The 16253-nt window shown below is 59.0% G+C and overlaps 1 pseudogene; it reads right to left on the reverse strand.

Annotated features, from left to right (window-relative positions):
• Positions 1–12292: 12292 nt before the first annotated feature.
• LOC118547126 (histo-blood group ABO system transferase 2 pseudogene) lies at positions 12293–13503 on the reverse strand (annotated as a pseudogene).
• Between the last annotated feature and the right edge of the window lie 2750 nt (positions 13504–16253).

Below are 16253 nucleotides of genomic sequence, written 5' to 3' on the forward strand. Positions count from 1 at the left end.
CTCTGGCAAAGGAAACCCTATGGAGGCAGCGCTGGTCACCCTCAGACTGGCAGGTGTCTGGTCTGGGGACCAGCAGCCCTGGGGAGAACGTGAGGAAGTGGAGGTCCCCTGGAGAGAAGGGGGACGGGCACCCCTGTCTGGGAGAACAGTGAGCAGCACCCGTCCCAGGCCGCAGGGGCACCCATCACCTAGCACGCTCGTCCTGGGACTCACGCCCGGAAACTCTGGCTCGGTTTTTCACAGATGTGTTTTCAGGAGTGTTCAGCACAGCGGTGGTGGAGAGAGCAGGAAATGGACCAATGCTAATGCCCAAGGAGATGGACGGGATCCTCGGTCCCAGTCCTCAGGATAGAATGCCCTATAGCTACTGTCACTGTGTCGTCCAGGGCACAGGATCCGGGCAGCCCCTCCTGAGACCCCCTCCTGCCGCCCTGCTCCTGAGAACATTCAGAATTGTTTGAGGAGGAGGTGGAGAGGATCCAGGATGACAGAGGGCCAAGGAGAAGGAAGGTCAGCACTGGGAGGACAGTTGCATGGGCCCTGGGCCACCATCCAGGGCCCGGGCTGTGATGCCCTCGGACCTCATCCCAAATAAGGGTTCCTGATGGATGGGCCCGTCTTCCTTGGTTTCCCTCCCTCCCTCTTTCCCTCCACCCATTCCTCCCTCCCTCCCCCCTTCCTCTTTCCTTTCCCCCTTCCTCTCTCATTCAGCAGAGGATCTGGGGCCCCTACTCTGTACTGAGCACTGGGACTCCATCCGTGACTCCATCCCCAGCCCACGTGGTCCCTGCCCACATGGCACTCAGGTCCACTGCGAGAGGTGACGGGGGGCAGTCCTCAGGGCTAACAGAGGTGATGAGCACCAGGAATCTGCTCCTGAAAACAGAGGCCGGTTGCACAAAGACAAGAATGGAGACACCCATGCTCAGCACATCCTCCAGAAAAATCTAGTCCTGAAAAGTGATGAAAAGTAAGTATATGCTAGACTTAACGCAATGTGAGTTCTAAGGGCCCATACACACTGGTTCCTGGAAGCAACGAAGAGTAGATCATCCAGTGCTGACTGGGGCGTTGTGACACCACTTTTCTGACCTAATGACAGTGTTTCAGCCAACATCTCCAGGGCCTCTGAACTTTCCCAAGGGTCTCTGCGATCCTCTGACCCTTACGTCGTCCTCCTTAGGAAGCCCTGTCCTGTTGTCTTCCTTGTCTCCTGCCTCTTCTGGGGCCCTTCAGGGGCCTCCCCCACCACGCCACCCTCACCAGGACTCCCCGTGCCCCGCGGCCGGGCGCCCGCATCCGGCGCTGGGTCATGGTTCTGGGAAGACACCAGACGCACACAAGTAACTGAGGAGCATCTGAAGTTCAGGTAGGCACCGTGAGAATCTCCGGTGCTTTTACCTGGGGCAGCTCCCATCCCCCTAAACCCTCAGTGTGAGGGCTCTACCAGGGGTGGGGTGTAGGCCTGGAGGACCCGTGGCTCCACCGTCAGAGGTCTCCAAGTTGACCAGTGCACGGCGGGGGGGGAAACCCCGGCCACACCTTGAAGAATTTCTTTAGCAGGTTCCCCATTGTTCTAGGCATTGGTTGGGTCCCTGCTTTTGGTGACCGTTCTTGGCAGCTGCCCCCCCGCCCCGGGGCCCCACTTCAGACCCACGCGGCCCAGCGGGCACACAGAGCAGGCAGCCCGTCCAGAGAGGACCCGTCGGGAAACACGCTTGTCCCGGAGCCTGAAAAGCCTCACGCCTTGAGTTTTGTCCTCTCGCTTTTCAGTCCCTGCCAACCTACACCACTTCAGGGCTGCTTCCTCCACGGCACGGTTTCTGGGGCTGCTCTGTCACGTGAGGCCACAGGGCGAGTCCCCCGGAGGATCCCATCTGGGTTGGGACGGGCCAGGCCAAGCGGACCGCATGATTCCCACAGAAAATAAAGCTTACGTTTGGACAAACGTGGCTCTGGGGCCTGTGGCTTCCACAGTGTGGCTTATGTGCTTTTGCTCGTGGGTGTGGCATTTGTGAAACCCCCACGGGGCCCACAGAGCCCACAGGACTCTCAAGCTTCATGTGCTCAAGCCACTCGGCACTTGGTGGCACACACGGATTTGTGGGGCCTTCCCTGCGGCACCCGTGCTCCTGGAATGAGGTGCTCGGCCCCCGTCCCTCCGAGCTCCAGAGAGGCTGGCTGTGAGGAGCCAAGAGCCCTTGAAATCCAAACGCGATGTAAAACCATGCTGTGGATGGGAGTCCTGGGATCTGCGTGCGGCCCCAAGAGCCCGAGGGGGCCAGAAAGCCATACCAGGCTTGAGAAGCAGGCCGTGGAGGGAGGGGCGTCCCAGGCTGGCCCCCGGGCCGCTCAGGTCTGGGCTGGACAGTGAGCGACATGGGGGAGGCAGAACACACGTGGGACGTGGGATCGGCCCCATCCTGTCCTGGTTTAGGGACCGGGTACAGGGCAGCGGCGCCCCCCTCACCACCACCAAGGGAACTGTACTGATGGCCGGCCTGGCCCCGGCCCTCCTCTGTCCCCTGAGGGTCCCCTGGAAGCTGCACACGGAAGGCTGCTGGAGACCAGCAGAGGTGACAGGAGTTGTTACTGGTCACGGCTATGGTCCTGGGGGCGCTGGGGGCAGAGCAGGGCAGGCAGGGGAGCCCCTGCTGAGTGGATACCTAACTGGACAGGGAGACACAAGGGAGCAAGACACCTTCAGGGCGATAGGGACCCAAAGGCGAGGTGCAGGCTTCTGGAACAGACAATGTGGGGCCGCTCCAGGAAGATCAAGGAGGCCCCCAGGCCATTTCTAAACTGACCTCTAAGGCTGACCCTGGCAGGAGGGGCCCTCCAAGCTTGCCACCCTGGAAGTGAACCCCAGGAGAACCCAAAGCAGCCAAAGGAGACGGTGAGTGTGCCCGAGGCCTGCGAGAGGCAGGGGACAGGCCTCCCAGGGAGCACGGGGGGGTCGCCCCCAGCCCTTCCCCACTCTCCCTGCTGCGGTACCTGACCTGCCACGTAGACCTGAGCTCCTCTGGGCCCGGGCAGGGACGTGCCCTGACCAGCTGCTGTCGTGACGGTGCTGGTGGCAGCCACCAGAGCAAGGGCCTGGGAGAGCCAGGCTCCTGGATTCAGGACCACGGTGAGGATGAGGGCCATGCCGCAGCGAGGGCCAGGGAGCTCAGGGGGAGTGTGGGGACGAGGGCGCTCCAGGACCGGGCTCGGGGAGGGCCGGGAGGGTCTCCTGCCCCGACGCCGTCCGGGACACTGACGACCCGGGGGGCCACGGCGGCTGTGCCCCTTACGTGGCCATGATCTCAACCCAAGGGGTCTGGGCTGCTCCTTCACAGACACACACACACACCACACACACACACACACACACACACACACCACACACACACACACCCGGTCCAGCCCCAGCCTTGGCCAGGTACAAAATCACCCTTCACATACGTGTAAGATGATCCCAACCAATTGTTGATATTCTGTTGCACCTCAGGACACGGACAGGAATATTTTTGCAGTTTCTGTGTTGTGAATTGTCCCTCCTTTATCCAAAGATCAGCCCCACCGTGAACCTGAGTGGGCCCTGCCGCTGGGGCAGAGCCAGAGGCTGTGGGCGGTCCGTGCGGACAGCCCGAGGAAGCTGGTGGAGCCGGGCCAGGCCCTCTCCTGTGGCCCCTCTCCCGGAGCACCTCCCACAGGAACGCCCCCCCAGCCCTTCCCACACCTGCTGCTCACAAAGGTGAGCAGGGCCCCCCGTCCCGCCCGGCGGCTCCCCCTCACCTGCGGGCTGTGTGTCTCGGGCCTGGCACGTCCCCTCTCCGAACCTCAGGTGTCTCCTGGGGACCCTGCGTGCCACGAGGCCCGACCCCACACACGGGGTTGCCGTCGGGCCTGTTGGGACCGCTCCCCGACCCTGTGGCCGGCCCACGGGGAGGGTGGCCTGGGGCTGAAGCGCTTCCTCTCCACCGTGAAGGAGCTCTCTGCCCCACGCCTCGGTGTCCTGTGTCCGGAGCAAAGCCGCATTGCCGGCTGTGACGAGGTCTCAGATTCCACGTGGGGCTCCCATCCTGGGTGGAGCCAGAGCAGGGATCCCTGGGGGCTGGCAGAGGGGTCCCAGAGCCACTCAGACATCTGAAAGGTGCTGGTTGGGCTTCATCGACTCCACAAATGGACAGGAAGCCCCTTCTAGACATTTTGCATAATTCAGGGACCAGCCAGACAAATCTCCCTGCCCCGCGGGCCTCTGTTCTAGGTGGGGGTCCGCCGGGAAGCCTAGACGACAGAGCAGAGATGGGCACACGACGTTCCGTGGGACGCCCTGCCGGCCTCCTCTAGATACGGATCCCTCTGCTCTCATTGTCCGAAGGATGACGGGCCCTAGGACCAAGAAGAGCCCCTGTCTCCGAGGTGGTGAGGGAACGTGGGGGACCGGTCAGGTGCGGAGCCACGGGTCTGGTGCACATCGGCCGCAGGGCTGGGTCATGGTACAGGAGCTGTGGGCAGGTCGTCCGTGCACACCTGGCCATGACACACCTGGCTGGCCCTCTCGGTGGGGAGGCCTGTGTGCCTGGTGCACCTGTCCCCCACCTACCCCTGGAGGAGCGGCCATGTTCAAGCATTTCCATGTCCAACCCTCAGGGACAGTGGGGAACCTGGGTCAAGAGACGCAGGGGCTGGCCCAGGACAAATGAGGGGTGCAGAGTCCAAGGAGCAGGGCCGCTCTCCAGTCCTAGGCCAGTCCCAACCCTCCCATGAGGTTTGCTTTGGGGGTGAGAGCCCCTCAGATCCTCGGGAATAGCTACCCACCCCGTCCCCTGTGGGGACACGACCTTGGGCATCCCCAGGCACGTAGAGGCATGCGCACCTGGACACACACACACACACACACACACACACACACACACACACCACTCTGACTGCCCAGCTGGGGGTCAGAAGGGGAGGACACCCTGGGAGCGAGGTGGGGGACAAGGGGGAAAGAAGAAAGAGGTTGCAGACAGCTGGGCCATGGGGCAGGGCAGCAGGACTCCTGGCAAGGACCCAGATCCATAGCATGGGGAGGAGAGACAGGCCAGGCTGATGGTCAGGGGTCCCCAAGGGGCCCAGGGGGGTTGCCAGGGCACTGGGAGAGGACAGGGTCTGGGTTCCGGTGTCCATCACCACCCTGGCCACTTGGAAGCAGGAAGAGATACCCACCCCCAAGTCCAGAGGGGCTACAGCACAAAAGGCCTCAGCTTACTCTTCTGTCACTTGGGCTGTAGAGATGCGGTGTCCCTAGGGTCCCACAGGCTTGTGGAAGAGCCTGTTGGCCTTGGATCTCCATCCCTGACCCACTGTGCTCCCAGTCCCGGGAAAATGCTCTGGACTCCCTTGAGGTCCTTCTGAGCAGAGGACAGCCTGGGGGCTTGGGGGGCTGAGGACCTGGGTACGCAGAACGTGGCAGAGCACTTACCACTGGTCTGGGGACCAAGGCCAAGACCCTCCTTGTTGCAGCCTCAGGGTCCCCATTTGGAAGAGGTTCCAGATTCACTGCTCTGGTCAGGGTGACAAGGCCTTAGGAAGGAACGGAGCAGCAGGACAGGAGAGGGAAACAGGGACAAGGGAGGCTTCTGAGGTTTCTCACATCGCCCCCAGAGCCCGCAGATCTGCTCCTGTGAGAGACACAGAGACAGAAACACAAAGACACAGAGACAGAGACAGAGAACGGACACAGGAGAGAGGGAATCAGGAGAAGTCACAGACTTTCCTCCATCAGCTTGGAAATGACATCCCAGCATTTTGCCCCATTCTCTTCCTGAGAGCGCGGTCACACAGGCCGTCCACCCTGGAGGGGAGGGGATTCCACAGGGATGTGTGAGCAGGATGCGGGAATGCCCGGGAACCACTGTGGGGACTGCCCAGCACATGGGCGTAGACGAGGCCCTGGGGCCTGAGCCTAAACCTAATGGGAGCCCCTGGAAGTCTGCATCACCAGGGGACAAGGTCGGAATCCGTTCATTGCAACCTTCCCACAGGGGCTGGGAACAGGCACGAGGGGGGTGGCTTTGCCCGGACCCCAGAGCAGACCCAGGCCCCTCTGAGCTGTGCTCCATGTCCCGCCCAGCCCCTGGCTCATCCTTGCAATCCCAAGTGTGCACCAGCCTCCTGTGATAGCAGGTACGGAATGCATGTAGGGGTCCTACCCCTGATGGCGTCCCTAGAAGTAGAAGCCAGAACACCCCACTGTGCAGATGGGCAGACTGGGGAGGCCCTGAGAGGCACAGGGTCTGTCCAGGGTCACCGGCCTGGGCACGTGCAGGAACCCAGTCTGAAGCCAGCTCTGTGTCCTCACAGCGGGGGCACCGGCTGCACCCAGGCCTTGGGAAGGCTGTGGGTGGGCTGTGAGAGAGTCACTGTATGGATGGGGCATGGGGGGAGGGTGAGCATTGAGCAGCTGGGGGAGGGGGCCCTCGGGGGTGGCGGTCTTGTGTGAGGAGGAAGTTGGGTAAGGAGACCCCAGGCAGTGGTGACCTCACTTCCCTGACAACAGAGCCCATCAGAATTTGGAACCCCGGTAACCAGGCACCCACATTCCAGAGACAGCCCCCTGCCCAGCTCATTTCTTTGGAGACCCTCCAACCAAAAGCATGTTCGGGTGTTGCTTCCCAAAGTCCAGAGGCTGCAGGCTGAAGAAAGAGCGCCCTGCAAACGCTGTCCCCCGCTGGGGATGTTGTGTCAGGGCTCCCCACCGCCTCTGGCCATTTGGCCGGAAGGACAGAAAGGTGACACCGGGAGGCCCAGAGCTGGCCACCCAGCCCCACTCGCTCTCATCTGACCTGTGTAGCCCCAGGTCCCCTCCGTGTGTGTGTGTGTCTGTGTGTGTGTGTCTGTCTGTGTGTGTCTGTGTGTGAGTGTGCGTGTAAGTGCGTGTGTGTCTGTGTGTGTGTGTAAAGAAGGGTCATGCGGGGTGGGGCCACCCTGAGCAGGAGCAGGCTGATGAGGGGTCAGATACCCAGCGGGCAGGTCATGTTCAAAGTCAAGGCTGGCTGGGTGGGATGGGGTGTGGGGGGCTGCGAGCTTCTGCCCAGGGTTTATCCCTGCAGGGATGGGTCACTGCATCCCGGGTGCAGGGCTGTGCACACACAGGTCTACGTCTGATCTGGGAGCAGCAGGGGGACTGAGCAAGAGGACAGTGAGGATGGCCGGGCAGGGCTTTGATGCCTCCAGCCGACTACCCGTCCCTGTCTTTGCAGAAGGCCACGGATGACCTCCAGAGGCGGCTGGCGGACATGCCCTCCTCCCTGACAGAGGGGTTGACCCCACAGGCATCCCCAAAAACAGGTGCTGGGGATTGCCGGGCAAAACCTCCACCACCACCCAGACCACTGTCCCAGGTGGTTGGTCACCGGACAGTGGTCCAGGAGCCGGAGCCCACGGAGGCCGAGCCCGAGGGTGAGAAGGCTGGGGCTGGGTGTTTGTGGTGTGTGGGGATGGGTCAGTGCTGGCCCCACAGGGAGGAGCTCCCAGAGGCTGGTGTGGGGCCAGGAGCAACGACTGGGCACAGAGCGCCCAGCGGGTGGACTGCAGTCGGGGAGACGTCCCGGGGAGGGCTCCTTCCTGGCTGTGGCTTCTCTGGGAGGCCCTGGGCTGGGTTCTGTCTCCGCAAAGGCCCACGGAGAGCAGGCACGGGGCTGAGCTTTTCTCCTCTCACAGCTGCTCCACCACCTGAGGAGCTAGAGCCGGCTGCAGCTCCATCGGCAGCTCTGGAGGGAGGGGTGGAGCCTGCGACTTCAGCAGGAGACCAGGAGCCGGCAGGTGACCCGGCACCCGCCCACGGAGAGCTTGACGCGGACCAGGAAGAACTGGCACCTGCCCCTGACCCAGCTCCTGCTACTGTTCCTGCCCCTGCCCCAGCTCCTGCCCTGGATCCTGCCCCTGACCCAGCTCCTGCCCTGGATCCTGCACCTGCCACTGCTCCAACCCAGTTCCTGCCCCTGCCAGAGCCACTGCTCCTTGCCCTGCCCCTGCGTGAGCTCCTGTTCCTGCTCCTTCTCCTGCTCCTGTCCCTGCCCCTGCCAGACTCGCTGCCCCTTCCCCTGCCCCTTCCTGGACTCATGTTCTTGTCCCTGCCCCTGCTCCTGCCCATAACCCTACCCCTGCCAGACCTGCTGCCCCTTCCCCTGTCCCTGCCTGAGCTCCTGTTCCTGCTCCTTTTCCTGCTCCTGCTTCTGCCCCTTCCCCTGCCCGACCCACTGCCCCTTCCCCGGCCCCTGCCTGAGCTCCTGTTCCTGCTCCTTTTCCTGCTCCTGCTTCTGCCCCTTCCCCTGCCAGACCCGCTGCCCCTTCCCCTGCCCCTGCCTGAGCTCCTGTTCCTGCTCCTTTTCCTGCTCCTGCTTCTGCCCCTTCCCCTGCAAGACCCACTGCCCCTTCCCCTGCCCCTGCCTGACCTCCTGTTCCTGCTCCTTTTCCTGCTCCTGCTTCTGCCCCTTCCCCTGCCAGACCCGCTGCCCCTTCCCCTGCCCCTGCCTGAGCTCCTGTTCCTGACCCTGACCTAGATCCTGACTCTGCTCCTGCCCTGGATCCTGCACCTGCCACCACTGCTGATCCTGTCCCTCCCCTTGCCCCTGCCCCTGACCCTGCTCTTACACCTGTCCCTGCTCCTGTCCCTGCCCCTATCCTAACCCCTGCCCCTACTCCTGCTCCTGCTCCTGCAGGGCTCCCAGAGCCACATCCAGAGCCCACAGCCCTGCGGGGAGAGCTCCCTGTAAAATTACCCTTAGTTCCATTGCTGGACCCCGACACCCCACCAGATTGTTTCATCCCCTCCCCCTATGTTCTTTCTCTCTGGTTCATATTAACTGTTATTTTATCTTTTCATGTTCTGTATACTGTTTATGATTTGTTTTAAATAAAATTACTTGTTTTCAATTCAACACATCATGAGCATTAAGTACATTCCCAACGATGTGCCACCACACCACAGAACATTGCTGCGGAATATCTCATGTCCCAAAGGAGTCCCCGAACCAGAAGCCCCCCCTGCCCATTTCTCCCCCAGCCCAGACCCTGGAAACCCCTAAACTGCTTTCTCTCCCTGTTTCTTTCCCTGTTCTGGATGTTTCTGTAAGTGGAATCACGCAATAGGTGCCTTTGTGTCTGCCCACCTATTTTCACAGGGGATTCGTTTTCTTCTGTGTTTATTTGTCACAAATTTCCCTTATTCGATATTGAAATCCCCGATGGATCACACATCAGATGTAATCATAGAGGCCACTTTAGGAATTATGGGCACAATCTCGGGGCCGAGACCCCTGTTCCTGCTGGGACACCACAACCTGACCCCAGACAGGAAACGGCTGGTTCCTCCTGTGGCCCACACAGAAACCAGGGAAATGCAGAAAGCTGGAAGACACACCACAATGAGCAAAAGCATTGCTCACAACCCAAGGCCAGAGAAAGATTTCACCTGACTCTGGTCCAAATCATGCTCCAAGTCACAGGGTTCCATAGGGACAGAGATCAAACACATGCAAGTCCAAGGGGAGGACAGGCACGGGGGGAGTCAGAGATGTGGGAGCTCCCAGGGAAGGACCCCGGCAAAGGAAACCCTATGGAGGCAGCACTGGTCACCCTCAGACTGGCAGATGTCTGGTCTGGGAAGAACGTGAGGAAGCAGAGGTCCAATGCAGGTCCCCTGGAGGAAAGGGTGACGTGCACCCCTGTCTGGGAGAACAGTGAGCAGCACCCATCCCAAGCCACAGGGCACCCATCACCCGGTATGCTCCGCCTCGGACTCACCCCCGGAAACTCTGGCTCGGTTTTTCACACATGTATTTTCAGGAGTGTTCATCACAGCAGTGCTGGAGAGAGCAGGGAATGGAACAACGCTAATGCCCAAGGAGATGGATGGGATCCATGGTCCCAGTCCTCATGATAGAATACCTCGTAGCTACTGTCATGTTGTCATTCAGGGCACAGAATCCGGGAAGCCCCTCCTGAGACCCCCTCCTGCCACCCTGTTCCTTGAAACATTGAGAATTGTTTGAGGAGGAGGTGGAGAGGATCCAGGATGACAGCGGGTCCCAGGAGAAGGAAGGTCAGCACTGGGAGGACACTTGGACGTGCCCTGAGCCACCATCCAGGGCCCGGGCTGTGATGCCCTTAGACCTCACCCCAAATAATGGCTCCTGAGGTATGGATCCAGCTTCTGTGGTTTCACTCCCTCCCTCCCTACGTCATTTATTCACTCCCTCATTCATTCACCCCTCTCTCTCCTTCCCCTCCACCCCTCCCTTCCTTCCCCCACTCCCTCCCTCCCTGCCCTCCCTGCCTCCCTCCCAACCTCCCTGCCTCCCTCCCTCCCCTCTACCCCTCCCATCCTCCCTTCCCTCCTCCCTCTCTCCCCTCCTTCTCTCCCATCATCCCTCCCTCTCTCTTTCCCTCACTCCCATCCTCCCTCATTCAGCACAGGATCTGGGGTCCCTGCTGTGTACCGAGCACTGGGGCTTCATCAGTGAGCACCCCCCAACCCACATGGTCACGTCCACTGTGAGAGGTGATGGGGGCAGTCCTCAGGGCTAGCACTGGTGATGAGCACCAGGAATCTGCTCCTGAAAACAGAGGCCAGTTGCACAAAGAAAAGAATGGAGACACCCATGCTTAGCACTTCCTCTAGAAAAATCTAGTCCTGAAAAGTGATGAAAAGTAAATATATCCTAGACTTCATGCAATGTGAGTTCTAATGGCAGGTACGCACTGAATCCTAGAACCAACAAAGAGTAAATCATCCAGGGTCAACTGGGGGGTTGTGACACAACTTTTCTGAACAAATGACAGCATTTCAGCCACCATCTCCAAGGCCTCCGAGTTTTCCCAAGGGTCTCTGTGATCCTTTGATCCCTCCATCGACCTCCTTGGAAAGCTCTGTCCTGTCCTCTTTCTTGTCTCCTGCCTCTTCTGGGACCCTTCCGTGGCTTCCCCCTCCCCCCCCCCCCCGCCAGGGCCGCCCTCACCAGGATTCCCCATGCCCCTTGGCTGGGCGCCCGCATCCCACACTGGACCCCATGAGCCCAGTCCCTTGTTTGAGGCCTGTGCGCTCCCTCTGGGGTCACTTGGCATCTCCCCTGGCAGCGGCCTGCATCTTCCTGTGCTGGGTCTCCTCTGAGCAGTCTGTGAGGCCGGCCTGTGCCCATGTCACGGGCATGGAAGCGCAAGTCCAGAAGGTCCAGATGACCTGCTCCCAGTCTCAGCATGTGGAGCCTGGGCAGAGAGTGGTCCCTGAGTGGAGGAGGACTTGGGCCCAGGGAGCCTGAGGGAGGACGTGGCACAGTGAGCCCACAGGAGGAGAGTGAGCAATGTGGGGGCCTGCTGCTCAGACCTGCTGGGAGACCACGTCGCACTGGCTCTGCCCCAGGGCTGGGGGTTGTCAGGGTATCCACCCTCCCAGGCTGCAGGCTGGCAGTGGCTGGCAGGAGAGGAGGAACCTGGTGCAGGAGAGAGCCCTCAGGCAGAGAGGAGGGGGCAGGCACTCCCCCAGCAGCTGGAGGAACTCGGGGTATCCACCCTCCAAGGCTGCAGGCTGGTACGCACTGAATCCTAGAACCAACAAAGAGTAAATCATCCAGGGCTGGGGGTTGTCAGGGTATCCACCCTCCCAGGCTGCAGGCTGGCAGTGGCTGGCAGGAGAGGAGGAACCTGGTGCAGGAGAGAGCCCTCAGGCAGAGAGGAGGGGGCAGGCACTCCCCCAGCAGCTGGAGGAACTCGGGGTATCCACCCTCCAAGGCTGCAGGCTGGCAGTAGCTGGCAGGAGAGAAGGCACCTGGTGCAGGAGAGAGCCCTCTGCAGAGAGGAGGGGGCAGGCACTCCCCCAGCAGCTGGAGGAACTCGGGGTACCCACCCTCCAAGGCTGCAGGCTGGCAGGACAAGAGGCACCTGGTGCAGGAGAGAGCCCTCAGGCACAGAGGAGGGGGCAGGCACTCCCCCAGCAGCTGGAGGAACTCGGGGTATCCACCCTCCAAGGCTGCAGGCTGGCAGTAGCTGGCAGGAGAGAAGGCACCTGGTGCAGGAGAGAGCCCTCTGCAGAGAGGAAGGGGCAGGCTCTCCCCCAGCAGCAGCTGCACTGGGACGCGTTGAGGGGGCATCTGGGGACAGCAGTGCCTGCAGCTGGGGTCTCCACACAGACTCCCTCCTTAGGCTCAACACAAGCTTGTCTGGATGGCCTTTGTCCCCCAAATACAAAGTCTGGCCAGGAACCCCCCTCAACCCCCAACTCCCAAACTTTTGTACTCAGCTCAAGTGACAAGAAATGGCCAATACTTTAGGTGGCGTTGGGTGCACAGGTCCTCTGGGGACAACCCAGCATCTGCAGGTCCGCAGGTCCTCTGGGGACAGCACCTTGAGGGGCTTCTGGTCCAGCAGGTGCCTGTTCAGGTGGCTCTCATCGTGCCACACGGCCTCAATCCCACTGGCCAGTGCAACTCCCATCGCCTGGTGACAGGCCAAGGTCAGTCGGTGAACCTCCACCACCGACCCCCATGTAGTAAAAGTCGCCCTTGTCCGTGGGGATGTGTGCCTGGGACTGTGGCCGATGCTCATAGCTGAAGTCCTTGTGGGCTGCCCGGTAGAAACTGGAGTGCAGAGTGCCAAAGAGGGGGGACAGGATCTCCACGCTCACGTGGTCACGGAACTTCATGTCCACCTCCGTGCACACCAGGTAGCCCACCTCACGGAGGAAGTGTGGAGTTATTCTTAGAAAATATATTGTAAGCCCTCAGGAGTGATTGTGGAAGCAGCTGAAACATCAACAGCATTCCTGTTCTCAGGCTATTGAATGCACCAGTAGGAGCAGGATCCCATGATCCCCAGGGGCAGGGCACAGGTTAGGAGCTAGGAAAGAATGTAACCCTCAGTACCCCCTTCCTCCACCTGGCGTTTGCTAGCACAAACACCCCGCTCTTCCCTCACCCCATGACTGCCTCCCTGCGTGCCCGCGTGTAGGGGAGGGTGCAGGCCTGCTTTACAGCTTCAGGATACTTGCCATCCCTTTGTCCTCCTTTCCCACACTTTGAGGCATCTGCCCTGGCTTTTCTGATAAAAATGAAATAAAAGCGATGTGCAGAACCCAGCTGCTACAGCTCTACTTGCAGAGGCAGCCCTGAATGTCCACTCAGATTGGTGTCTGAGAACTTTATTTCAGCGCGCGATGACAGGAAGATCTACTTGCAGAAGCGGCGGATCATCACATGTGCTGCATGGACGCGTCCTCCCAGCACGGGGCACCGGGGACCTCGAGGACCACCACCCTCCAGTCTTCCTGGAGGGGCACATGGGACCCAGCAGCCAGCTGATTGGTGAAGACGTAGTAGGTGACCCCGTGTCCCACCGTGAAGTGCTTCTCCACCATCTGCAGGAACAGCTCCAGGAAGACCACGGATCCACAGGGACAGGGGACAAGGCTGGAGGAGGGTCACTGCCAGAGGCTGGCGGCAGGACCCCAGACCTCGGGGCCGTGAACATGTGCACCTTCATCACGGGGGCAGGCCCTGGGCTGCTTTAACCAACAGCCACCCTCCTGGCCTGTCCTGAGTAAGTCTGCCGGTGGGGCCTCCCTACCGTCTGCTCCCAGAGATGGGGGCCATCAGCACCCCATCTTACAAAGGGAAGCCTGAGGCTTAGGAGGCTGGAAACCCATGCAGCCCCACAGTCAGCATGCTGGAACCAGGAACACGCCCCTTGTGCTGAGCTCCCGGGCCCTCTCCTGGCTGACCCCCTGCAGGTTCTGTTCCCACCTGCCATGACTTGAGCACCTTTGGGCATAGCCCTTGCTTCTATGCCCTGCAGACTGGGTAGAATCAGCAGGGCCAGCCACCTGCCCCACTTTGTTTTGAGTGGGCTGTCACTGGCCCACAACAGAGTTGTCTCCGCCCCCTATAGGGTCCTCCCTTGAAGGCTACTGGGTCTCTTGCTGACAAGGTCCATCAGTACACCACTGGTATTCCTAGGAGGGGTCATCTTGAACTGCCCCAGATCAGGAATCAGGTCCAGCCTGTGGGCAGGGAAGGGGAGAGAGGACCCCTGGAAGAAGAGGGGGCTTGCTTAGGCCCCAGCCTTGAATCCAAGGGAGTAAACTTCCGGGTCCAGGTCTATATCTCCCTGACCCCAAGAAGTTGGAAGTCTTGTCCAACCCCCTCATGTGCCTGGTCCCCTTTTGAGGGGACTGACTACCTGCTCCCCACTGTGGGGACAGCAGCTCCCCCATTGTCAGCAAGTGTGGTGAGCCCCTCTGAGACTGATTTTCTTAAAAGGTTTTATTTATTTATTTGACACAGAGAGAGACAGCTAGAGAGGGAACACAAGCAGGGGGAATGGGAGAGGGAGAAGCAGGCTCCCCGCTGAGCAGGGAGCCTGACACGGGGCTTAATCCCAGGACCCTGGGATCACGACCTGAGCTGAAGGCAGATACTTAATGACTGAGCCCCCCAGACGCCCTGAGACTGATTTTTTTACACAGGCACTAAGGCTACTTCCCTGGTCTGCCCCATAACTGGCAGGTTAGTAAATCGCTCACACAGGGAAGGCGGGCACTACATTTAAACAGGGGACAAGCACACACCCAGCAGACAGGAGGCAAGTCACCAAGGGGCAAGTAGAGGCCCAGCCAATGGGGGAACAGACCAGACATGATGCAGGGGGAGAGAAGAGTGCTCCTGGCAGAGGGCACAGACAATGTAAAGAATTGGAGTCAGGCCCAAGGCACGTATGTGACAACCCCACGCCTGGGTGGCCCACAGAAGGGGGGCTGCGGTGGCAGAGGTGAGGCTGAAGAGGACGGGCAGGTGGGAAGCAGATTGCAGAGAGGCTCAAAGGTTATGTTCTGAAACGATCAATCTAGTTACTGGAGGAGAATGGGCTCTGTACAGCAGAGGACAGGGAGATCATAACCCTAACCCCTAACCCCTACCCCAACCCTAACCCCTAACCCCTAACCTCTAACCATAACCCTAGGTCAGGTTCTGAGTGATCCGTCCCCAGAGACCTGACTCCCAAGCCCCAGGGATTGGGGACACCTGAGCAATACCAGAGGACTCAGGCTGCCACCCAGAAGGAAACCATGCCATCGGGGACTCCAGAAAGTATTCAGAACCAGAGAAATCTGAAGGCCCACCTGAGCCCATCCCAATGAACCCCCACATTCAGCAGCCCCCTGGACCCAAACCCTGAGCCTGACACTCACCTGACCCACACCCTCAACTCAGCCCTCTGGGAAGTGCACCACACAGATGGCAGATCAGACCTGCCATGCTCCTAGGCCCTAACCCTAACCAATGGTTGGGTCAAGAGGTCTGTTCCCAGGGGCCTGGCTCCGGGAGGATAGCCATCACCACAGATAACTAAACTATGATAAGACCTAGGAATGGTAGAAAGGGAGGAACCTATCAAGGTCTGTTTGCATAAAGTCTTCTGATTCTCACTGTCTCTACAAAACATTTACTCTTTTTCATTTTCCTGTGAAGTGCATCCCTTCCCTTTGATGTTCCTGACCCCTATCCCCTTGTCCTTAGTTCAGGATGACATATATACCTCATTTTGCCTAAGTGTGTTTGGAGTTTCCATGTCTCTCTGGATTCCCCATATGTACAAAATTAAATTTTATTTTCTCCTGTTACTCTGTCTCATGTCAATTTGATTTTTAGTCCACCAAGAAGGACCTTGAAGGAACAGGACATTCTCACTCCTTACATATTCATAACAAACTATCACAAGGAAAAATTAAGAAAATAGTATCACTAACAATTTCATCAAAAAATAATAAAATATCTAGGAAAAAATTTAACCAAGATGTGAAAACTCTGTAACATCAGAACTGCAGGATGCTGATAAAGAAATTGAAGAAGAGACCAATAAATGGAAGGATATTTCTTACTCGTAGATTGTTAAATATTGTCAAATTGTTCATTCAACCCAAAGTAATCCACAGATTCAATGTAATCATGAACAAAATTCCAAAGGCATTTTTCACAAAACAATAACAATCCTGAAGTGTGTATGAAACCAAAGGATCTTGAATAGCCAAACCCATCTTGAGAAAGAATAAGCTTTTGCAAAGCTATGGTAAACAAAACAGTCTTGAAAGTGTCGAGATTAAAACAGGCACAAGGATCATTGTAGCAGAATGAAATAAACACAAGCACAGATGTTCAATTACTTTGTAAGGGAGCCAAGAACACCCCACACAGGGCAGTCTCCTCAATGAATACTGCTGGGGAAAATGAGCCACA

The sequence above is a fragment of the Halichoerus grypus genome, chromosome 7 (assembly GCF_964656455.1).
Source record: "Halichoerus grypus chromosome 7, mHalGry1.hap1.1, whole genome shotgun sequence".
Taxonomy (NCBI): Eukaryota; Metazoa; Chordata; class Mammalia; order Carnivora; family Phocidae; genus Halichoerus; species Halichoerus grypus.